The sequence below is a fragment of the Haemaphysalis longicornis genome, unplaced genomic scaffold, assembly GCF_048455015.1.
Source record: "Haemaphysalis longicornis isolate Haplotype H1 unplaced genomic scaffold, Haemaphysalis longicornis Haplotype H1 scaffold_5, whole genome shotgun sequence".
Classification (NCBI taxonomy): domain Eukaryota; kingdom Metazoa; phylum Arthropoda; class Arachnida; order Ixodida; family Ixodidae; genus Haemaphysalis; species Haemaphysalis longicornis.
In genome coordinates this window covers 192068794-192087952 of record NW_027526385.1, presented here as the reverse complement: position 1 = coordinate 192087952, position 19159 = coordinate 192068794, and the positions used below count along the sequence as shown (strand labels likewise).

General features: G+C 47.6%; 1 pseudogene; it reads right to left on the bottom strand.

Moving 5' to 3' along the window:
* Positions 1 to 246: 246 nt before the first annotated feature.
* LOC144139574 (uncharacterized) lies at positions 247 to 5607 on the bottom strand (annotated as a pseudogene).
* Between the last annotated feature and the right edge of the window lie 13552 nt (positions 5608 to 19159).

Sequence of the window (19159 nt, the reverse complement as noted above, 5' to 3'; positions counted from 1 at the left end):
CGAAAAAAACGGTCCCTAACGGTTCATAACGGTTTTTTAATAATGTTTATAAAATCAGCCGTAAAAGAACACTTATTAAAATTTTAAAATAATAATTGATATATTATTAATTAGGAACTTTATAATTGGGTGTTTACGTCGAAAAACTACGATATGATTAAGAGGTACTCTGCAAGAAACTTTGAAGCAAGGTAACAACCAAAACTTAGTATTTATTTTTCCTGATATTGGAATCCCGCATTATCTTTAAGGGAGTGAGCACGACTTCAGAAGCAGCAGATCATCGCATGTACTCTCCGACAAGCAAGACCGCTGATCCGACCAAACTGATTACAGTGCCGAAAATGCCCTCTCCACACTGACGTGTGCAGCTGGCACACCAAAGGGCCACTTGTGCTAACATGTATTGGCCGCGAGGCCCACCACTGGAGAGGCCGGCGCTGCGATCGTTTTGACGTCACTTGTAGGATCACCGTTCCTATCTTGCTGCGAAGTTGGCTCGCAGCGCGTGACTCTTCGCTTAGGAAGCGCGTTTTAAAAGTATTTTTGTGTTAATTTCCTTCGTTTTAAGTTAATTCTCAGTGCGTCAAGCGCAGTTCGACCTCATGGGGACTTTATAACCGTATCAACTTTGGTAGATTATCCGCTAACACCATGAGCGTGGTGGTGTATTACGTATGCGACCGAAGCGTACGTAAGCAGCGGCTTGTTTCCCCGAACACCGATGCGGACTACGACGATCGCCGAGTGAATTTTCTAGATTTCCCTTGTTTGCAAGAAATGTATAAAGCAGGAAATCGTGAAGCGTTAACTGCTCGCAGAAGCACACGCACCCGCCGCGCCTGCCCGCACGGCCGGCGGTGCGGCTCGAAACGACGCAGGTCGCGGCAGCAACAACTTGTCGCCGGTTTTTAAGATCACACAAGTCATGGAAAAGAAGTTCCAGATTGGTGAAAGCGGATGTTAGTGTGAAGAAAAATTCTGATAGGTAGTGTCATCAGCTGTGGTTTTGAAAGCAATGCTCAAATATCTGCCGCGATTTACGCCGACCCGCCGCGGAGGTCGGTCCCGGCAGCACCGGCCCGATCACACACGCTGCGGCGAGCGGCCGAAGGATGGCTATGCTTGCGCGCAAGAATCAGCTGAGGCCGTGCAGGTATCTTGATCGTCGATCGCTTAAACGGAAATCACCGCGCTTACAGAGTTCCCAGCGCGGTGAAACGTTCTGTTACTCTCATTCGCATCTCTAACGGCGATGAAATATCTGCTGCGACGCCAAGCCTGAAGTTCCCAACATACGTTTACTTGCATCGATGAAGCCGGCTGCGCGCTGTTGGAGAAGGCCCTCCCGTCGCGCACGCTCGTGTTGCGTTTGGGTTCCTCTTAACTTCTTGGGGGGCCCCCAACGCTCGGTTCTCCTATTCTAAATCTCCCCATTACCCGAAATCATTAACGACGTGTTTCGCCTCGTACGCAGCCTCGCCTTCTGTGAGCAGTCGTGAGTTTCGAAATTGATGCTTGAGAAAGGCCGGCTCACTGTAAACATACAAAACACGCTGCAATTATAAATAACCACGCCGAGCACCTAATGAAAACTAAATAAAGCCTTGTCCAAACCCGCTCGAAGGCGTTAAAAACTCGCGTTCATACCGTTCATGCATTGCGGACAAGTTTTCGCGAAAAGTAAACATCAGCCGTGCAGAGTACAGATTACGGCAGTGATCGTTAATCAAATCAGGGCATGCCTATAAAAACATCGTAGGGGACATAGGCACTGATTAGGCCAAACTGCAGACCATAAAATACTTTCAAACATGTGCGGCCAAGCAATATGATCACCGTTCTCGCGTAGTCATTCATTTACCAGGCAATACGAGTAGTTCGCGCACTGAGATCATAAGTGAGCGAGGCGTTTCCGTCGCTGTTACAAGGTGTTTCCTTGCACACACATGTCCCGTCACAAGTATTTCATAATTAATTTACAGCGTACATTTCTCGGCATCAGTTGCATCGTCCTTGGCGTGGCTGCGTACGTAAGAGCTGTGGGTCGCGATGGTAGCAACTACCTAAGCGTGGCGGTGTCGCCGAGAACAGGCGAGTCGCTGATTGCTTGCCCGAATTATTTGGTTTACAGACCACGTTTTTGGTAATTCGCATCAAATCCACAAGGAGGAGGGCGAGACGGTGGCCACAACAAAAAACACGTTTCCGCATACGCACGGGAAATGTGTTGTAGCAGACGACAACACGAATCGGCGTCCTACAAGTGACCTCACTCGTAGGGGGCGCCACGGTATGTCCTCGAGGCCAATAGCTCCGGTTGCCGCTCTTTGCGCTCTTCCAAAATTTTCAAAATATTTTTGCTTCTTGGAAGGCGTGGCTCTTTGTCCAGCATTTCTAGCAAAACTGCCATGTCCGCTAACCCTGGCTCACTTGTTAAACGCGATTCAGTGCCAGCCTCGGCTTCCTTCGTTTTCAAAAACGCTTCGAGGGCGTCGTCCGGTTATTCAGAAGTGGGTGCAGCGGTGCTCTCTGAAATATAGCTGCTACATTGCTTCTGGTGAAGGCCTGTGAAGGCTGCGATTCGCTTCCACGTTTTGCACAGATGCATCCTCGGTTCATATTTTTGATCGGCTGTCAGAAGAAGGCGATGGCGTTGGTACATGTACTATTATGAGCAATATGAAAGGGAACACAGGAACGCGTGGAAAACACCCTCAGACCCAGCTATCAGTGATACGCAGCGGGTGCCGTCGGAAACAAAGTGGAAAGGGAGATGCTGTTCTAACAACTGTTCCCATTCCCGCCGTGCGTCTTATCGGCTTCCGGACGATACTTTATCATCGGTGAAATGACGTAAGTTGCTGCTTTTTAGAAATCCCAGCGTGGTGGGAGTGCCAACACTTAGCTGAAGAGCGTCTTCCTTTCCCCCTCTGTTTTTCACAGCGCCATCCGCGTATCGCTCCGAGTCTGTTTCGAGGCTGTTTGCCACGCGTTCCTGTGTTCCCTTTCATATTGCTCGTAATAGTACTATTACGAGCAATATGAAAGGGAACACAGGAACGCGCCAAAAACACCCTCAGACCCGTAAGTGATACGCAGCGGCCGCCGTCGGAAACAAAGTGGTAAGGGGGATGCTGTTCTAACAACTGTTCCCATTCCCGCCGTACGTCTTATCAGCTGTCGGATGATACTATATTATCGGCGAAATGACGTAAGTTGCTGCTTTGTAGAAATGCCAGCGTGGTGGGCGTGCCAACAGTTAGTGGAATAGCGCCCTCCTTTCCCCCTTTGGTTTTCACAGCGCCATCATCGTATCACTCCAAGTCTGTTTCGAGGCTGTTTGCCACGCGTTCCTGTGTTCCCTTTCATATTGCTCATAATAGTACAATGCAGCACAAAAAATATTTACACGTCATACATTTCGTTCTAGTTCCTTCATGGACTGAACCAGGGCCCATGCCAGTGGCGACAGTATCGCTGATGTCTTCGTGGAACACGTGCGCCAGGCACCATAGAAATCTCCGATTGTCAGTTGTTTTGTCTGAAGCACCTTCATTGCTTCTTGTGCTGGTTCAAGGGATTGCTCATCACTTCTACTTTTGCCCACATGCTGTAAGTCCAACTTGTGGTGTCTTCGCGCGAAAGGAATTCTTGATCAGAGTCCTTCACTTCAACAAACCTGGTCAACATGCTCCATATCGACATCCAGCTTGTCAGGAAATGAATAACAGGCTTCCTTAGCCCTAGCTTTCTTATGAAGCCAATTGCACTTTGCACTCGTAGTTTCTTCACCAGTGCACGACATTGTGCAACGAGGGTGTTTGAACCGGAGTCCTTAAGAGCATCGCCGACTGCCAGTTGCAGCGTGTGCTTAGCACACCTGACGCCTAACTGAAAATCGGCGGCATGAAAACCAAGGCACTCGGCGTCTTCTGAACCATGCAAAAGAGAGCCGCAATAACCAAATTATGGGTAGCCGCTATCGTCCTCCTCGTCTGAACTAGAAGCGTCGGGTTCATCGTCTGTTTCTCTGAAAACCCGAGCAGCCTTTAGCATGTTTGCACCGTTGTCAGTTGTGACACTGTACACACGGGTGACACTGACGTCGTAGCGAGACAGAGTGTTTTTCACATGTGATGTCAAATGCTCAGTAGTGTGCCTATTGCAAAGCTCCTTCATGGAACGTGGTTAAAAAATTAGTTTTGCATTTTTCGCATACTGTGCGTCGATGCCAAGCAGAGCCCTGTCAAGTCGCGACACGCTGTAGATTTTTAAAGAAAACATCCGATTTTTTAGCGACTGCGAAATTTCTTCTCACTTGCTTTTTGCTTGTTCCTGGACCCTGTTCGTTACAGCCTCTGCGGTGATTGCACGCTTAGCATTGAGCGCTTTTAGGACAGGATCGATTATTTTCCGAAAGCCGGAGTTATCAATTAGCCAAAATGGCCGACCGTTTCTTGTGAGTAGTTCAACGCAGCTATTCATGATGCTGTCGTCTGTTATTTCTGGCAAAGCACACATTAAAGAAATGGGTTTAAACATGTTCTGCATATCCACTTGTCCCGCATCATAGGCAATGAAAAAGCAGATGAGGCTCCCAAGAGAGGATTACGACTGCGGAACGTGAGGAAAATTTTCTTCACAAAGCACGATGCCTCGAGACTAGCAAAAGAGCTGTTTTCAGGGAAAGAAGCATCTTCTGTTTTCTCCCGGAAAACCAGCACCCATTCCTGCATCATGTCGACCCAACTTTGGCACTGAGGTTACCGGAGTGACTTCCACATCGGCTAGAGACTTTGCTCCATCGCTTACGTCGCAAGGTGGCGCTAACACATACCTACTGCTATCGCCTTGGCCTAACCTCGAACCACTATTGTGACAACTGCGGTTCACCAGAAACCGTCGAGCATATTTTACTGGAGTTCCCTACATACTGACAAGCAAGGAACAACCTCGCACAGAAGATCGAGTGCGTCAAACACAGTTCCTTTACTTTAAAAGCACTTCGGGGACCATGGCCATCTCCCTCCTCTAAGCGTGAAGTGCTAACCGCATTGTTTGAATACCTCAATGACATCGTCGTCACTGAGCTGATATAGGACAAGACCATCCTTGCTCTGTACAACCGTCCATAGACTTTTCACGTGTCGCACTGACGGTCCCCAACGCACACGCTACCTCCTTTTTTTACTCCTTTTATTTTATTCTTTCTTCTCTCCCTTCCGCCTTTCTTCCTATTGCAACTTTATTCCCTCCTCGCGTACCCCGCAGAGTAGCATGTCGGCGTTAACATGCCGGCAAACCTCTCTGCTTTCCTCTAATAAAGAGCTTTCTCTCTCTCTCTCTCTCTCTCTCTCTTGCCCCGCACTTTGCCGCAGGAGAACCTTCCGTCTCGTCCGACACAACACGCTTTGTAGAGTGGGCTTTGTCGGCCTGAATGTTGTCGTAACTTTCCTTGTGGCGTCGCTGCAAATAACTCTCGTGGTTCCCACCATGGTCACCCGACCCAACCTGCTGGCAGTCCTCAATCTGGCAGGTCGATGTCTTTGAGACGCTGTAATACTTGAAATACCGTCGAGCGCGATCTGTTCTGTCGTGTCCCATCTGAACTAGCTGTAAAGGTTGTTACAAGGCACTTGGGAGGTGGCCGAACATCAGCAATGTTCGTTTGGAGTCAGTCGTAACAACGTCGGTAACTAAACACACTGCAGGAATGTCACGCCTCCTCTTTGCATGTTCCTCCGAACAGGAGAAACTAAATAAATACGGCAGGCATTAGTGGTGAATGGAAAAAAGTAGTTCGCCTGCTAGTGTGTGGTTGAAGCTATATGGTGGAAAATAAACTCGCTCGCGCATGTGGAGTAACTATTTTGTGAGCTGTGAATGCTGCAGACACCAATCCACCGCACTGTTGACAAGGCAAATGATACTGCCGGAATTCAATATGATGGTGCTAGGGGGCGATAGAGGGGGCGACAGAGGGCGATAACGTTGCCTTGACCGTGCATTTCTTGGGACTATGCAGACATTTCCCGTGAACGGAGAACAATTAAAATATTTTTGTTTCACAACGGAACGAAATAATATAGAACGTTTTAGTTCCGTTCGAGTTCAAGTCAAAAATACCGTTTTTTTTTTCGTTTTTCGTTTTCGTTTCCTTTCGACACACTGGTAAAAATTAAACATTTCGCTTCAGGATAAGGACGAGTTAAAAAGCAGTGATCACGATTTTTGAACATGTTACAAATTTTCCCGGCAGAGTAGTCTTTTGTAAATAAAGCTTTAAAAAACAGATGTACCAATGCCACGCGGCACTGCTCTGGCCTATAAAATATACCGTGAAGTGCGGTGGCCGGAAGAGATGTTTACGTTTGCCAACCTAAATACACAGTCCCAGGTTAAACTGCAAACCATGAATCTTGAGTGTGCAATTAAATTGTTTACTTTTACGAGCGTGTTACCACGGGAACACACAACCATGTGCCGTGGATTTAATACGTTGGCGTACGGAAAAAAATTCCGGGCCCTTTCCATTAACGTGATACATGGAAAGTAGCGAAGCATGCCGTAAATAAGTTTATTTTAGGCGCTTAGGCGCTGTAGCCTGTAGAGATGAAATTGTTCGGGAGTAGAGAAATACAGCCACGCTTGAAGTACAAAGAATTATAGCGCAAGGGTATAAAAATAAATGTACTCATGTGTTCTTTTAAGACGCCATAGGCTCTATCGGCAGGCATTGGAAAACGAGTGTCGCGGTTTTTAGCACAGTGACTATGATTATGACCGAGAACGCCGACAGCCCGAGCCCCTAAGGGGCTTCGCCCCTAAAATACAAAGGAATAAACGCCGGCTCAAGGCGCCCGGCATGACCTTAGCAAGCTGCGTAGGTGGAGCCAAGCCTCTCCTAGGTATGACGAAATCGCCCGCGCCACCACTGCTCCCCCTTCGTGAACACTCGATGCAGCATTTTTGGCCTGAGCTCTCACCTGCTCTGGTCCCAGGCAGTTATTGTGCATTCGCACCTGATGTGGGAATCACAGAACCACTCGTGCAACATACGCTCAGTTCGCAAAGGCGGTAGCCACCGATTTTAGCGCGTGCTTACACGGTCCACTTTGGTAGAGTTGTGAGAGTGTGCGAACAAAACGAGCCACATCTGCCAGTCAATGCGAACTTTCAGTCTGAGTTTCGGAAATCAATGTAAGTTGCAACAGTCGGGTTGGCGAAAAGGGGAGAGGGTCCGCCAGATCTGATGTTTATTTTGCGCCATGCACCAGTAGTGCAAGCTGTGCCCATATGTTTAGGAGGTGTCGGCTGGGTGTACAAATAAAACCGAGCACTGCGACAGAGGGAGAAGGCATTACCGTGAATAAGCCAAATAATGTACCAGCCGTATGTACAAGGACTGACTGTTATTTACTGCGATAGACGCTGTTCAAGTGCATGCTGCAAAAGGGGCGACATACTAATTTTTCAGTCATCCTACTGGTAGAATTCTTCTCGGAGAATGAAGCATATTTAAGAAATGTGTGGCCGACTTGGATGCAAGTGACTCTGATTAGGGTAAACCAATTCAAGGTTTGTGACCGCGCATCGCATAGTGTCGCGGATTGAAATACGTGGTTGTTGACATGTGTAAGCGACTCTACGGGTGAACATGCGGGAAGTTCTGAAGGAGTCGAGGACTGGGTTTCACAAGCAAGCATACAAACCTTACGATGATAATGATGATGATTATGATGACAAAAACGTCATCGTCGTCGTTCTCCCATGCTTCATAGCAGTGACGCACAAGGTGCTTGTAAAAGCGTTGCTTCGACATCACCGTTGCCTTGTGGAGCGGGCGTTGAAGAACACGTGGCATTTAGCGTTAGCTCTGAGAGAAGCATTGTACCGGTGCCAGCGAAAACATGGGGTTCTCAAGGTTATTTCTGTTGTGTCCTTGATAAAAAGGGTTTCATTCTCACAATGTGCACCCCGTCCGAGAGCAGTTGATGTGTTCTAGGTGATGTGCAGAGATCTCGAATGACGGCGTAGGTTACGTCACTGAGTCGCCGCAGAACCCGGTAGGTACCTGATAAACCTTTGGGTAATTTTCTAACAAGCCTCGACGTTTATTTGGTGCCCATACCCATACTTGCCCTGAGGTTCGAAAGCTGGATGAAAACGGGGAGCGTTGAACTATGCAAAATTGTGCCGCTGCTGTAGCGTGGTGTGGTAATAAGCTAGCCGGCTTCAGCGCTTCAGCGCTTCAGCGAACCGCTCCGCCCGTGGGGAACAGCTCGTCAGTGGAATATGGTGGCGGTCAGCGCAGAGTAGTTGTGCAATGCTTGCTGTCGTTCTGCTGCGATGCTGCTAGCAAATCGTAGAGAACCACAACGATTTTTTTTTCAGATCGGGAAATCTTGAGCGGGGAGGTGACCTTTACGAGGCATGCCATGTGCGTGATTTCCGTCCATACTCAGTAAATACGGATAACATATGACTCTCGATGTGTAAGGCTGGATGTCAAGCTGGAAGTGCAGGTCCGTTCCTTCGCGCAAATGTTTCATGCTTGCATGCAATTTGGCGTATGGGGGAATATATTGCAGCTAAAGGCTCCTACAAAGCCGGTGTGTGTAGTCAATCCAGGAATGCTGCGGCGCTGGCCTTTGGCGGTCGATGACGAAGCGGCGTCGTGCTAAAGCGAAAGACAAACTTAGGGGGTGCTTTCTGAGACTAACCATAAAATAGAAATTGTGATGGTCGACGCTTCGTTACTTCATAAATAGGTTAAAAAGTTTTCTAAGTTCACAGAAATACGCCTAATACAGTGACCGGGAAGCGTTTACGGAATAAATTCCGCATGATAATAGAACGTTATCGCTTGCCGTGGAAAAGCATTGGTTTACAAAAATTGCATTGATTGCTGGCTAGTTGGTAATGGCTTTTCAAAGAACAATTCCTGCGTGGCGGAAGGACGAGAAAGAGGAGGGGAGAAAACCTGTACTCTGTTTCACAACTGAATGCTGCGGTCGAGTTTTACAATCTGCCAACTACGCTTAAAAATTTATCTTCTCCCCCATCTAAAGAAGATGATGGTTTATGGCCAAACTTTCTCGAATGCGTTTCCTTGGTTGCCTTCATGATGGAAACTTTCACTTGTTGAGCTTTGAATTTTGCCAGCTTGATGTTGGTTGTTTTGATCGCAGCGAATTTGTCTTTGACCCTTTCCATTTTATTTCGCACGAAGAAAGCTCCTCGTTCAGCCATCATGGTCGTTTAACCTAGGGCTGGATGATTTTGCTGTTTAATTGTGCACTCCATGAACCCTCTCCTAATCGAAACCTTCCGGCGTGTCGGAAATGCCTCTGTGCGGGAGGACTCGGGCTGATGCATGCACCCCTATTTGATGCAACTAGCCGCGTGTTTTTGGTTTCTTCACAAGGCATTACACGATTTTTAGGTACTCGGCTAAGAGTATTTCAGCATTGAAAACAACAGGCTGAATTTAACACTGCCACATTCATTAACTATAGGTTCCTGCCTTTATTCCACGCACATGAGAAAATGAGAAGGGAACGTAGCTTGGAGTGTTGGGTGGTTGGGTAAGTTTGGCTTTTGATAAAATGACCACTAAAATCGTTGGAGTTCCGCGTCAGCTATAAGACTCCCAAGCTCTCTTTCAAGAAAACAGAAGGCACTAAGCTCACCGTTGCAGAAAAAACTGCAAACTGCCGCGACATTTTCATTGCCGCACGATAATCGCTCTCGTACGTAAGTGCCTTTCTCTTCAAAGCATACCTATCGGGGTATTCAAGCGTAAGGCTGGCGTAAAAACGGCAGTCATTGAAACCAGTAAAGATAATTAAAATGGTAAAAAAGAATACAAACATAAATAGTATTATTCCTACTCAGATCGCGCAGAGCACGGCGCAAAGCACTGCAAAAAGCGCTCATGTCAATGTAGCCCATTTCAAATCTTAAAATCGTTCAATAAGTTTACGCAACTGTTTGTGCACTGAAGAAGAAATGAATATTTGTAATGGTAGTTTTATTCATACTCAGAACAGGTGGAGCCAAGCGCAGATCACTGCACAAAGCGCCATGTCATTGTAGGCCATACCCAACTTTAGAAGCGCCCGAAAACTTTACGTAACCGTTATTGCACATGAACACCCGACACATCTCTCTAGACTTCGTTTAACCGGACATATAGGCTCACAACATCACCACAACGTTCAAAGCACCGAAACAAACACGGCAAAAACAATGGGAGGCTGCGTAGTCGAATCCACAGTCTCAGTCCACTAACGACGGGAGTGCCTACTGGTGGCCCCACCCGTCCAGCTGCCCGGTCCCCTTTCTATAATATTGAGGCAGCATTCTATTCAGGGCGGTTGTTATACCGCGTCCGTAGATAAGTGCGACCGGGGTCATGCGCCGTATTTTTTGCGGGGAAGTGTTGTAGGTGAAAGTTACGTCGAGAAGACTTTCTTCCTAGATGTGTTCGAAATCAACATACATTTACCGGCAATGACCTTGTTCAATTGTTCGGTGAGGTTATTGGTTTGTGGATGATAAATTTTAGATTGTCGGTGGGACGTATATGTTGGTACGTTATGGCGTCAAAAGGTTCCGCGTTAAGTGCAGTTCCTCGCATTGGAGTCTTCCCGAAGAACAACGTTTTTGGTAGAAACAGTGGCCAGGTATTCCGCTGTGCAACGTCTAAGCGCTTTCGTTTCTGTGCACAGCGTTAAATATTTCATGGTGACAACTTTCTACTTGCTCTCAGCGTAAGAATTAAGTGGACCTAAAGAGGCGATCCCGATTTGCACAAATGGTCTTTTCGAGACCTCAACTGGTTGCACTAAGCAAACTTGTCGGCCCTGCGGAGTCTTGCATCGCTGATATTCACGGGATGTCCATATGTATTTCGCCGCACTGGCAGGAAGGTTCGGTCAGTAATATTTCCGCTTTACCCTGCTCGTCAGGGGGGCGTGCCCGCGGTGGCCAGCGTCTGGGTCGTCGTCGGACGCCCGTAGTACGTGAGCCTGCGTACGCGCGAGGACTAGAAGGTGGTAGTCTCTTCCACATGGGGCGAAGTTTTGCTTGTGCAGGTTGTTGCTCCGGCTGGAGAAAAGGATTCAGCCCACCGGCGAGTGCTTTATGCGCACTGATTATCCTGCTTTTAAGATAATTCAAAAGTAGGCGCAGCTCATCGTCCGCCCTCTGTTCTTTAATCAAGATGGTGGCGTTCCTTGCTTCGAGGAAGGCCGCGCCGTTGTTCTGTTTAGTGTTCCTACCTCAACCGGTGCTTGTGAGAGGCAGTCAGTGACATAGTGTCGTCTCCCCGTCTTGTAAATGACCGTCAGGTCAAACTACCAAATTTGAAGGCTTCCGCGAGCACGTATTCCTGATGGGAGTTTGAGATTGGCCATCCAACACAGGAAGGAATTGTCGCCCAATAATTGAAATGGGCAGCCGTAGAGATAAGGGCAAAATTTCCATGACCACCCATGCAACGGAGAGACACAATGTTTCCTTCGCCCAATAGCTGGCCTCCATGCGAGAGATGGTTCGGCTTGCTTACGCGACGACTCTGTCCACGCCATATTGGGACTAGCTCCGAGACCGACGTTGCTTGCGTCTTTAAGCACTTTGGCCAAGGCGCCGTGGTCCAAGTGCGCCAGTACAGGCAGCCCTAGTAAGCAACGTTTATGTTCTTCAGAAAAATTTCGATGCTGATCCTTTCACTTGAACGCAACGCCATCACTGGTGAGGGAGAATATAGAGGCCTTGATATTCAGAAACATAGCTATAAGACGATGGAAATACGACCAAGGACCTAGAAAACGTACGGCTGCTTTTTTCCGCAGATGGAAGAAACTTGCTCACCACTGCTATCTTCTTCGGATCAGGGTTGATTACGGCGTAGCCTAAAATACTGCAAAAGAAACGCAGGCCCTGGTATCCGAAAGGGCATTTGGTAGCTTTTAGGATCACGTCAAGAGATCGAATCGCGTGAGGAACGAATGTTATTCGGCGAAAATTTTCCGGTTAGGTAGGTGGCAACACGATGTTGTCGTCAAGAGACACTAACGCTGGACGCAAGGTACACAAGGTACAGAAGGTACGCTGATACGCTGGGCAAACGAGAAAATATTTTTATATGTAGCTGGCGCTGAACACAAATCACAAGAGAGAACCTTAAACACATAGAGACCGTCAGGTCTTACGAATACGGTCTTCAAGCAGTCGCGTTCATGTGCCTCGATTTGCCCGTACGCGCTATAAAATTCTCGACAAAATGCAATGGGCATGGCGAAGCTTCTTGAAGGAATGGTCTATTCGCGGCTACACGGCAACACGGGTACACAAAATAGTAAAGTACCGGCCTTCGATCTCACTAAAAAAAGGTGTGACGCCCATAGGCTGTAAGGTGGCTGGATGACTTTGTCTCGCTACATCATCTCCACTTTCCTCTGAAATGGGTAACGTTTCTTGGTAGATACATGGTGAGAGTTTTGCCAGAGGGGTATCACGACGTCGTCAGTGCTGTTTCATGCTTCGTCAGTCATGCTTGCCGCACAGAAAACGAGGAGAAGATGCAGTCGTTGAAGGTCAAGAGCTACCCATGAAGTGCTTCATGCGGGCGGCAACCTTGGGTTGACGTCCGCAATCGGATCTGCACCACTATTCCCAGTCTGTGTGCCTGCTATCTCAAAAACATTCTTCATTGCCCAAAGTTTACTCGAAATCATCAAAAATGGTGGCGTATTTTGAGACATGGCGGCATTTGCTGCAGAAACTCCTTAGAACAATACCGCATAGGCGTTGGGGGGGGGGGGGGAGGGTGTGCAACAGGCGCCAGGCAACGGCGATGCTGTGATCCAGCAAAAGGGTGCCGATAGGTTCGGCGATTGTATGAACAGTACAGCCAACATCCCATTGACGAAACCATCAGACAGGATAGCGGCGGTACGTTACATGATCGCCGATAACACGAAGCGACACATGACATACTGCCTGTTCTGGGGAGGACGGCTCACTGAGAATGTAATAGAACGTTCGCCTACGTTGACGATGCTATATTTGTTTCAAATGAGGCGCTTGCAATACTCCCTAGAGACATCAAAATTTCTAACAAATTTTTAGTCGCCCTTGCCAATTGTAACGGTACGTTTCCTCTGTAGCGTCATCTGGTGACCTCCAGCTGACCTAGTCTGAAAGCCAAACCATGGTGTCTTTGCTTGCCTCAGCCGATTAGCCGGTACTGTTTACCGTTAGAGCCGGTACTGGCTCTACCCACCCGCAGCCACAGCCAAGCAGGAGTTTGCTTCCTTGTGGGACTTCGCTCTCGCTACTGGCGTTCATCTGAGAATGTAAAGTTTACCCGAATTGACACCACCCTCCTAACCCGCCCCCACATAGGCCGAGTCGCCATCCTTGTGTCAATAACGTTTCATTCATTCATTCATTCATTCATTCATTCATTCATTCATTCATTCATTCATTCATTCATTTTTCAACCTTACGGCGTTGAGAAAGCTGGCAACAAACTTCATGATGACGTTAATACTTGCTACTTAAACTGCAACAGGTATTTCTCGTGAATTGAACTCTCGCTCAATCTAAGTCATCCCTACGTCACTGTGCTGTCAAGCCTGACACTTTCCTGCGGTTTTTTAGTTTAGTTGGGGCCCCTTCGCGTTAGAGTAACTACTTTTCCTTATTCGGTGTTTTCACAGTCGACGTTTTTAACCTTTCTTTTGTCTGCTGGGATCGTTAACTGCAAAAGTCCGCTCCGAGAAGTGACGAGGAAGAAAATCACATGCGAAAAGGTGTACGATATTGCGGCGAGAAGCCTATGGGCCCACTAGCACGTACTGGGAGTACGCGACTCTCAAAAAACGCTTCCCGTGATCCGAATCGAACCTGGGTCATTCGCGTTGTGAAATCACCGTCCGTCCGATTGCGCAATCATGGCATTGGGAGCGCGAAGTATTACCTTTGACATCGTAGTACGGGTATTGGCCTTGGAGTTTGAGGTTGGTGCAGTAGACTTTGACTTGATACTTCAGGAGTTTGGATTTCAGACTTAACGAAGGTAGATTGCGGGCTTTGGTTTATCTGAGTATGCATGAAGAAAGCTCTGCTTTGTAACCATCTATTCAAGTCAAAGCTAGTAAAAACCACCAGCTGCAAAATTTTCTCTCTTCGCTTTTCAATCGCGAAGGTGGCTGATTTGTTTCCTCCATTATATGTTAAGGGGCTAACTGAGGCCGAAAGCTTTGCTTTTTTCTGTACCGAGAAGGTCAGTGTTACGGCACACGCGACCGGTTTGTCCTACAAGCTTACTGGAGCTCAACTACACCTCAAAACGAGCGCTATCCCAGCGTGTCGTCATCGGTAGAACCATTGTTGTTCTTTTTTTTGTTGTCATGTTAGCACATGCCCATTTTAGGTTATTCACCCGAAGCCGGTGCATAACGCGATACTGTGCCCGCACCACAAACTTTACAAAAGTGTTAATCGAAAACGCTAAAGTTCATGAGCATTGTGCGCCGGTGACACATGACCATGATGGCACGCAGTGGAACAAGTACACGCCATCTGCGACGATCACGGATTTTAGGTATCCGCCGCGCTGACGTACTGGTAATGCATTGTGCTTCTGACCAACAGTACAGCGGGTGTGAGCTCGTCGAGGTGGGTACATTTTTCTTAGAGGCAAAAAGCGAAAATTCAAATATTTTGATATTTTGTTTCAGGTACATATCCCCAAATGCTTAACATTTTTACAGAGCTCTCCTTTAGGGCGCGCATTATAGCCCCAGTGTGTCTTCGGCGGGTGAAACGCCATTTTCAATTTCTACTTTAGTGAGGCATTGCCGTGTGGCAGTGTGCGTGCTGACTGTAGCGAAAGAGGACCAGCGTCTGGCTTCCGATACGGTGGTGGAGTCGATTCGCGAGGCAGTGCGCACCCCCGATCTTCCTCTTCCTTTCTTCTACTCCCCCTACCATTCCCTCCGGCCGGCGCATCTTTCTTTATTAACATACCCCCGTACCATTAAGCGAGTCCATTTTCTCCACGAATCGCGTTTTTGTTGCCGGATCCAGCAAAATTTTTTTCTAATTGTAGCAGAGCTCCTGAAATGTTGCAGAAATGAGAGCTGCGTCGCAAACGACATGGTCGCAACAGGGCCGCAGGGACACCTCCACAGCGGGAGTCGAATTGGTGATTCCAAGTTCATGGCAGGGCCGGGCAGACGCGTCCGGAGCGGAAGTCGAGTCATCGATGTGAGTTGAGGGTTGTGGAAGATCTGTATTAACGTCGCCGAAGTGAAACTTGTGTCTGTGACGCCAGCGTCCATCTGAGGCCACTGAGACATCTTCAAAGCAGAAGTCTTATCGGCGAAGCTAGAGTCAAGGCAGGGTCGCGGAGCTGTTTCCGAGACTATAGTCGCGTCAGCGACGGCGAGGCCGGTGCAGTGTTCTTGAGACTTCCGCCTAACGGCGATCGCAGAGACACCAGGTTTGGGTGGTCGCAGGAGCCACTCTTCCGGGCTGAACCCCTTAGGGTCTTCCTTGACATTGTTGTAAGGCGCAGCGCCCTCTTTGTCGTCATGTTCCTGTTTTACTACCCACGCACCAGTCATTTCCCGAACGGGCGGCACGTCACCCCGGACCAATGTCCGCAAGGCCTACTCGGGAAGCGAGCAAATAGTCGACGTTGCGATGCGGGTGGTAAACAGTGCCGCCTGAGGTTGAAGGACGGGGCTTGCGGAAGAGTCTTGGCTCGCGGAGAAGCGTACACGCGTTCGCAGGGCGCAGATGCGCTCGTCGAAATCGATCGCTTCCAAAACGTCAGCATCAAATTCTTCATCCTTCAGATTCTCCTGAACTTGAGCGTCGAGTAGGTGAAGTCTCACCTGGTCATGCAGGATGAGGTCGAGGAGATTTTGTCTATCAAGGGCCGTTGCTGCCTGGCTCCGTAGCAGGGCGTCGAGGACTGTCATGGTCCCGGAGACGGTCGCTCACAGGACATCTCGGCGAATACGAAGAGCGTCCATGGCACCAGTCGATGAAGTAAGACGCTGGGGTTGCGAATACCAAGGGGACAAGGACGGGCTTGGCACGAAACGAAAGGGGCGGCGGCCGAGGGCAAGGCTTCCAGGATAAAGCAGTACGAAGGTATCCAAGCATCGCGTGCCTCGGAGCCGCTGCGCCTTCGAACGTAGATTCACTCGTGCGCCGGTTCCCGGGTTTGACCGCACCAGAAAATGTGTAGCGAAAGAGGACCAGCGTCTGGCTTCCGATACGGTGATGGAGTCGATCCGCGAGGCAATGCGCACCCCCGATCCTCCTCTTCCTCTTCTTCTACTCCCCCTACCGTCGCCCCCTGCCTGCGCATCTTTATTTTTTAACACTGACTTCAATCGAGCAGTGAGCGAAATAAATGAAAGCAACAAAACATACGCGATCACAGTATAGCAAAAAAGGTCTGGTAGAAGTAGTTTGTGATAACATACAAAAAAACGAAAGCAAACTAAAGAAGCAATGAACTTGTGAAACCGTAGACAAGCCTTCCTCCTCTAAGCACGTAAGCAGACATACGGGCCAAACAAGTGTAGGGTTCGTGGGCATCCCGAGCCGTTGATTTTTTTCTTGTGGTTTTTCTACGCAATCTTACGCTGAGTTGATACCTGGTGTTATTATTTGCACTGCTTACCGTTGGAACTAAGAAGATCATGCTTTATTTTTGGTACTCCGTCGAAACATTTCGTTCTTTTATCTCCTCTTACTAAATGCCCAGCAAAGGAGCGTCTAGCATGTAAGCCAATATCACTAAAACATTCGAAACCGAATTTATGTTTAAGATTGAAAATCAGCGTGGAAAACGCACTGCACAAAAGGAACGAGAAATAGAGAGGACGGTGCTGCACCCACAACTAGTTTATTTTGAGGTCGCGGGTTCACTTCCCGGCCGCTGTGGCCGCTTCTCTGATGGAGGATAAAAGCAAAAACAGCCGTGAGTACGAGATTTCCGCGCACGTTAAATATCCCCAAGAGGTCAACATTAATCCGGAGCCCTCCACTACAGCACGCCTATTCATCTGCGTTGCGTCGGCGCGTTAAACCTTACAATCAATCAACAACTAGTTTATTTTGAATAAAACACTGGGTATATGAATACATCAGTCTCCCACGAGGCGGTAAATTGTTGCAACGAATATACAGAAACTAAAACACAATCACTCACCCGTCTGCACAAATGTAATGATGACCTTTGCTCCACGTGGCCATACAAGGGTGTCATTTAGGCAAGCGTACTCCCGGTCGTACAGTACTACTGAGGGAATACTGATGCATCGGTCGGCAGATTGTTTATTTGAAAGGCCTCGATTCTTTTCCTTGTTGTTTTATCTCTGTTTCCACAACACGGTGGTTTCTTCAAAAACCGTTGCACAGCCATGTGAGCCGCAGTGTTTTTCCAGATAACTATGCGGGTGAACGCTGGGTCTCTGACAACGTGGTGTTCAGGCACCTCCCGGTTTGTCCCACGTTTATAGGTTCACACCGAAGTGGCAATATATACACTACACCCGCTGCACATTTTCAAAATGGCTCGCAATGATTTATTGAAGACAAAGTTTTTGTCTGTATTCCGGAAATTTATACATCGCCCGAACGTACTGCACAATGTTCCTAATTTTGGGGGGCCGAGAACATCACGTCGACAGACTGACCTTGTTGCCACGTCTTTTAAGTTATGAAACAGCCGCTGCATTCACGTTATTACAACGGGCATATTTGTCTATGCTTTGGCGGCTGCGTTGTGGAACCTGCCGCATCTTTGCCTTTTATACATATAAATAGCTTCGACACGATTATAAAAATAACATTGATGGGGTAGCCTGCCGTCCGCACTCTACTTATCTGGTTGGAGAAGCTGTCCGGCAACTGAGGGTAACATGGCTTTGAAAGTGTTGAGCATAGTAAAAAAAGCGCTATCCCATTCTTATTACATTCGGATAACCTGACTTGAAGTTTAGGACGGGTTTTTGAGATCTAGGGCCGTAACACCAGCCTACCTGACTTTTTCTGAAAGTTAATTGCAATTCCAAACTCTTCAGTTTGTTTAATTTTGGAAGCTCAAACGTGAACAGCAATCCAAGACCACACTCATTGAACAGATTTTGAAGGTCTTCCAGATTCTGTTCTCCATTCTGAATTATTATTACAAATCATCTACATAACGAAAAAACTTTTCTGTGAAGCCACATACAATTTTTTTTATATTTCCGTCAACCCTACCTAGGAATATATTACTAAGCACAGGAGCAACCTTTGAGCCAATACACACCCCTTATCTTTGAACAAGAAATTCATTTTTCCACTCGATAAGTGTTAATTTCCGGTAGAATTTTAAGAGTTCCATGAAACTGTTGAATGAAACGCCGAACTTTTACGCTTATCTGGGTGACACCCTTGCATCGCCAGGTAAAACAATATCTTAAAAATTTTCAAACAGGTGAGTGATTGTGTTTTTGTTTGTGTTTATTCGTTGCCATAATTTACCGTTAGGTGGAAGACTAATGTATGTATATAACCAGTTTTTTCTACAAAGCAAGTAGTTGTGAGTGCAACGCTCTCCTGTATACTTCTCCTTTCTTTTCATGCTGTGGTTCTTCCGCGGTGATTTTAAATCATGAACATTCATCAACGCGCCCAAATCCCAGTCCTCTTGTGCCAATCTAGGTAGTGACAGCTCCTCAGAACAGACCTGAGAACAAGCGTTTATTGGATGAAATAAATATATTAACATTAGCTTTAAAAGTTCGGCGACTTTTCCAGAAATCAACTAAACTTTACATTCTCTTAGACAGGAAAGAGCACAAGTTGTTATAAACACGTGCGGGCCGTTTCAGAACTGTTCCGAGGACAGCTGCTGTGCTGTTTTCCAGTTCAGCTTCCCAAGCCGAAAACAATGATGGTATGCCTGCATACAAGGCGGAGGAGGAAAAATGAGCCTGAGCGCTCTCGAAAGATGCCGCTGCTCTAGTAGCGTGTGCGAGCTATTGTTCAAAGCTGTTTTATGTTATGCGTTTTTGAGGGAGAACAATGAAGGAGAGAAGAACAATGAAGGTGGTATGACTTGTTTGAAGTGGGC